The sequence below is a fragment of the Mirounga angustirostris genome, unplaced genomic scaffold (assembly GCF_029215605.1).
Source record: "Mirounga angustirostris isolate CCGP_5_RB_7025 unplaced genomic scaffold, mMirAng1.0.hap1 SCAF_9, whole genome shotgun sequence".
In the NCBI taxonomy this organism is placed as follows: Eukaryota; Metazoa; Chordata; class Mammalia; order Carnivora; family Phocidae; genus Mirounga; species Mirounga angustirostris.
Window position 1 is genome coordinate 128704459 of NW_026991717.1, and position 6266 is coordinate 128710724.

The following is a 6266-nucleotide window of genomic DNA, read 5'->3' on the forward strand; positions in this document are numbered from 1 at the left end:
AAGCTGAGTTGGATGCATCATTAACCAGAGAAAAAAGAGAAAACAGGTAGTGGGAAGTCAATAGTTGGTGGTATTTATGACATCCCTCAGCATGTGAATAAAAGAAAGATGGTTCTGGCATCGTGACTTTGATCTTAACCTTATGACCACCATTTGGAAGACTTCCGTGATTTACATCTTCCAGCTACCTTTTGGCACAGAAACATCCACCAGGAGGTAACAGGTACAGGAAAGTGTCGTGGATTTATCACTGACACAGTGATCAGGTGCTGGATCCTGGACCACTTCCTCCATACTGTCTGACTCTCCCACAGAACCCAGCACAATACCATCCCCAGAACAGGGGCTCAGGAAGCCCTTATTTTACTGGAACATTCACATGAAGAAACATTTTGGAATTCACCTTTATTGCAATGATATTAACCTTCTTGAGGACCAATGTTTTGGAAACAGCAAAACCCTAAAACTTCTAAATCATGTATGCATATGCAGTTAAAGTGATCATTGGGGATTTAGAGTTAATGAAACCATATTTTCTAATTTTGCTATTCTAAACCAGTCTCCTCTACTTCCAAGAGGGAATATCACATTTAGGAATATCATGTTCTTTAAGACTTTAATTCCTTCTCACATCAGTTCTGTCAATAACGAACAGTATGATCTCTCACAGCTGGTCTCCTCATCGGGGAAATGCTCTCCAGGAGTGATTGCCTGCAGGTGGAGGGCTGTGACGAGGCCCACTGTGAACCTGCTCTGAGCTCAGGACACAGAATTAAGACTGATTACAAAATCTGTCCTAGACCACGTATCTGAAGAAATCCTAATCCTGAACTCTTAGAAAGAGCCAGGGCACATAGAAAAACAAGTGTTAGTTTGGTAATGGCAATGTTCACCGAGCGGCGACCAAGAGCTGGTATCTTTGTGCTTCCTGCTCACAGCAACTCTGTGAACTAGGTACTATTATTATCCCCATTTTACTGATGGGAACACTGAGGCTTAGAGAAGTTTCACAGGTAAAACTCTCTATATGGTAACCCAGCTGAGTTTAATCTGGGAACAAAGTCTTGATGCTAGGTCAGAATATCTTCTGTAAACAACAGAGTCCATCTGTCTGGCGTGGTTGAGTGGATAGACGAGTAACCCTGGTGAGCTGAAGTCCTCCACGGAGTAGTCGGTTTAAGAACAGAGCCTAAGAGCAGCTCTCTGCTGCTCTCTAGTGGCCGCTGGCCACTGTTTTCTCCTGGAAAGTCAACAGCTCCCTTGCTGAGCTGGGGGCAGTTGGCCAGATGAACAACAGCTAGTATTGAAGTCTACACACACCAAAACAAGATACAAGAAGTTATTTCTTCTGCCTCCCTTATCACTATTAAGTAATTCAACGTTTGAACGGGGCTTGTGTCGTTTTGTTGTTTATATTTTTTAGGAAAAGCAGTTTTTTGAGGAGCTGAGAAGTTTGCCTTGAATTTGACACAAATTAACTTTAAGACCTTCTTCCTCCGCCATCTTCATTCCCCACCTCCTATTCGCCTACACGTCAAATTTCACCTTAGTCTGTCCCTTCCCTCCCCGTTTCGGACCACTCACATGCTGATTTGTGTACCTGCAATCTCTCCATCTCTCACGCTGCTTTGTCAATAGTGGTCTTAGATTATATCTAACAGAACCACAGGATCCCCCTGTTCTGATTTAAATATAAAGGAACACATGAGTTTTGGATAATAATAACTATCTTTAATCTCTTACAAAAAGTCCAAAACTTCTGCAGCATTAAAGAAGTAAAAGCAAGTAGGGAGAATAAAATAGTGACCTATAGTAAATGCCAAGAGGTATTAAATTGATGGATGGGTACTGGAAGAGATGGGTCACTTTCCACTCCATTCAAAGATAGATGGTAAGAAAATGTATCATCTATAATTTACTTCTTGCACCTACATGGATAGTGATTTTTTTTCCAACTAATGAGTAACAGGCTCTCTAAAGGTAAATATTATTCCATGATTATAATCATTAAATAAATATATTTCAGCTCTATGAAGACCTTTGAATATTCATTATGGCCTTGTTAAAAGATCTCTATTTACCCCCAAACATCTCAGAGTTATTTTTGCCTTCCTCTAAAACAGAGGTATCTCATGTACTTTATCAGCACCTCTTCTCAAAGTTCTTTGAGTTAACTTTTGCTTTTCACTGTCTCCCTGGAAACAGCATGTTGTCTCAGTGTGGAACTATTTCAGTAAGAGGAGACAAAAGAACATAAAGTTCCCAACTTTTCTGTGGAGGAAGGGAAGAAGCAGAATACAGCGGGGGGTTAGAATTCTCGAACGTTCAGAGCATGGATGAGAGAGGATCGTGGCTGCTCTTAGGAGCTCTATAGCAGTCAGGGCAGCTAAAGAAAAACACCTGCTTTGTAGAAGATGCTGTAACAGTCAGTAAACAAGCAGTTATACTCATCCTGGAAACCTGACACATAGGTGGTAGGTATAATTTTTAAAGTTCTAGAAAGTTCTCGGGTCCAAACAAAACTTGTCTATTTGCTACATGCTGGTTCGTGAAATTATATGAGTGTGGCTAAGCCTTTTCTAACCCATGGCCCCTTAGGATAGGCATATCTCAAGGCCCCCTGCAATATTTTTTAAGAGTTAAAATTAAATAACTTACCAAAAAATAATAACCCAGCTCTGTAATAAATAAGGCATAATCAATATCCTAGCCTCTCACTCTCTCACATTGGTCCTCCCAGAATATAGACTCTGAAGCAGAGATTTATAGGAGAAAGTATATTGGAAGGTATTGTAGGATCACCCCTTGGGTGTGTTGGGGGAGGGGCAGTAAAAAAGCAAGATTGGGCAGAGACAAAACTTGAAGTGCAATGTAGGTATGACAGAGACCTCTGCTGATTCCATAAGTTCTGGAGCTCATATGGCTCTTGCAAGTTGTCCTGAATTGAGGCAAGAAGCCCAGGCTTTTGTATCCTGGTATCAAAAGTCATTGCGTAAGGGTGATGCCTGGGGAAGAAGGGACATGACCTCGGGCAAGGTAGCACCCTTAAGCCAGGGACAATTCCTGGGAGGGACAGAGCTGTGAGCTGTCAATAATTAACACTCCCTGCAGTTTGGATGACAAATGTCCTCTCCTAAAAGGAGGACACAGGCAGAGTACCAGAGCATCTACTAAGCTCACCAGTCAGGTTAGTATCCTTCATCCTTGTGGCAGGAAGCAAGAGAGACCCAGGTAGCAGCCCCCCAACTAAAGGCCTATTAACTATCAGTATAGTCATTCTGTCATCCGAGGTTTCAGAGCACAAAGTTAGTTTCCCTTAACCAAACTCACACAACACTCCAGAGGAGGAGTTAGGACCAGAACTGAGGTCACCAATGCCTCCTCCAGTTCTCTAAGCAGATGAAAACTCAGCCCTTCTTAGTCAATCACACTGGTCTAGCAATAAATCTCAAGGAATGCGCATTGATCCAACATTCCTGAGAAAGTCTTATAGTTTACAATTACAGAAAGCCATTTTATCTCCTGTGACCACTCTTCCACTATAATTCTTCCCTGGTCTCGACATGCTGGAACGGAGAGTGATTTCAGTAAGAATGCAGATTCACTCATTGTGTGACCTTGAGTCATAAATGTTCTAGAAGATTCACTGCAAAAATGGGCAACTTGGAAGATTAGGCTTTTCTAGCGGGTTATGGTACCAACATCCTACAAATGCTGGAAAATGGATACAACTCCCCTGGCTTAATCTCCTACCCTGTATATCAAGGGTTTGTCATCTGCTCTTGAAATAGAGTGTGGGAGCCTATTTTCCTCTTCTTAGTAGGATTATGAAGATATTTTTATATTCTGTAACCCACCTCATCTCTTTGGCTGCTTCACACAAGGCAACTCACAGAAATTAACTCAGCTTTCATTTTCCACCTCACATCTGAACCCCCCTGAATTCTATTGTGTTTATCACTTCATTGGAAACCCTCAGTCTGATTGGCTGAGAGAAATTATATTTAGGAGCTCCTCCAAGAAGCATCTCTTCATGTATGAATAATAAACTAACAGGCAAACTTGGCAGTTTTTGTGAAAATGGGAAATTTGTGATCCAGTTAATAGGATTTTAATAGACCAGGCCTTGCTTTGAGTGTTGTGCATTTGCTGAGATTTCACCCCATCATTTTGACTCTTGGCTAAAATTACCTCTTCAAGAAAACACAGAAACCACTTTGTCCAACCCTCAGCAGACAACAGAGAATCTCGAACTTTGTCTACACCTCTCCCAGAGCTGCCATGAATCTCTAAGTTAAAGACTGGGAATCAAATTTATTTACAACTCATCAGTGGCAAGAGAAAACAATGCTCTTCTCTTTAACCATCGGAGGCTGATGACTGACCCCACTTTGTTTTTAGTCAGAGGACTTGTGGAAAGAGAACAATTTGCTTCTTGATTCCAGTTCAGGATTTGCCGAGAGAGAGACAGAAAATCATTACCAGTTGGAAAGAGTTCAGCTATTTATAGAAAATGATTAGAAGCTCTCTACCCTTGTCCCGTGGTCAGCTGTCCACAGTCCCCCAAATCACCCTCACAATTTACACTTTCGCCGGCAGAGACTATTAAACCGTCAGAACAAGCCTGTCACAGTGGAGGCAAACGCAAAAGCTTGGAGTTCAGTGTGACTGTGGAGAAGACCTTGAGGACTGAGAGGACATGCAGGAGGGATTCCATGTTGATGCTTCGTCCTCAGTAGAAACTTAACCTTCTCTGGAAGAGAGTGTTCACTTGTGGAAGTGCCACACGGAGGCCATTTTGACATTTTTTCAAAGAGGCCAATGGATTCTGGGAAATTTAGTCCTGTCTGCCCCCGCAGGGCACATATACACTTCGTTCATTTTCCCAAGTATCATCTTTTAGTAATGCTGCTCTTTGCATCCCCACACCTGAGCCTTCCCATTCCTACTTTCCACCTACAGCATCCTTGGCAATTCAAATTCTATCCGTGCTCACCTCGATTCTCACCTCTTCCCTCATTCCCAAGACCTCCATGATCTTTCTCTGATTTTTCCTGCAGGAGTTTTCAGATCTAGCACAGAAGTTGACACTTAGGTACACCCTCGTATGTTTATATTGTTTTCTGTGTACCTGGCACCCATTGCCTGGGCATCTAGTGCTCTGGCATCATACACATGACCTACTGCTTACTCCACCTCAGCTGCTGCTGCCTAGCTCCATTGGCTCTCTGCTCTCACTGTCTTCATGCCAATGCTTCTGCTACCTCATGGAATCTGTTCTCTGCCGTTCCTCTGCATGTGTCCTGGTTTCTGCCAAATCCTGCTGGGCTGGCTCCTTTGCATGTTTCATATTCACACTTGCAAAGAGAAAAACATGTGTTGGGGCCAGTGGCTCATTTCCCATGCTGACTGCAGCTCTCACACCAACCCGCATCTAGACCACACTGGCTCCCCCATTGCACTTGTCCTCATTCCCATTAGCCATGGCCGGGATGCCAGGGTCATGTGGTCCCAAGAATGGTGACCTGTGTGCAAGGAACCACTCAGACAGGGGTGAGGATGTGGTAAGTACTGGACACATCTGCAAGACAACGTCCCCAAAGCCAAGTTCACAGTTCCTGTCCCCTCTGCATCCCCTCAATGTACCCATCATGACATGTGGAAATACATATTTTAAAATCCTTTTTTTTAACTTTACTTGCAACTGAGTTTGTGGTAGACAACTCATGACCTACCTCCATCCTTGGTAGAGTTAAGTATCTACTGTTATACCTCAACATTTCTCTATTCTGTCATTTTCCCCAGTTATTTCTGAAAACTGAAATCCTTGCTTCATTCAAATTTTAACTCAAGTTGAATGTCTTTACGATAGCTCTCTTGGTTAAATATTCTTGGTCAGTCATGTAGACAATAGTACATCTGGTGAAGGCAGAATGTCTTTTTGAGTGTTTGCATAACTTCTGGATTGCCCAGTGAAGTGGCCGCCACATAAGAGGGGCCAAGATGGTTGTCGAATTGCGTTAAATTCCATAACAACATGATGGAATCTTAGTGTAGGAAACAACCACAGAAGCTGTATGGTTCAATCTTTAATTCAGCATCATGCCTGAAAAATGGTCATTCAGGCCCAAAAAGGACAACCCCAATTATGGAAAGATCAACTCTCAGCAGAAAGGCTCTCTGTACATTGAGTCAAAATCCATCTTCCTATGATGTCCACTCATTTGTCTTAATTCTAAATAAGATTCAACACAGAGACAGTGTAA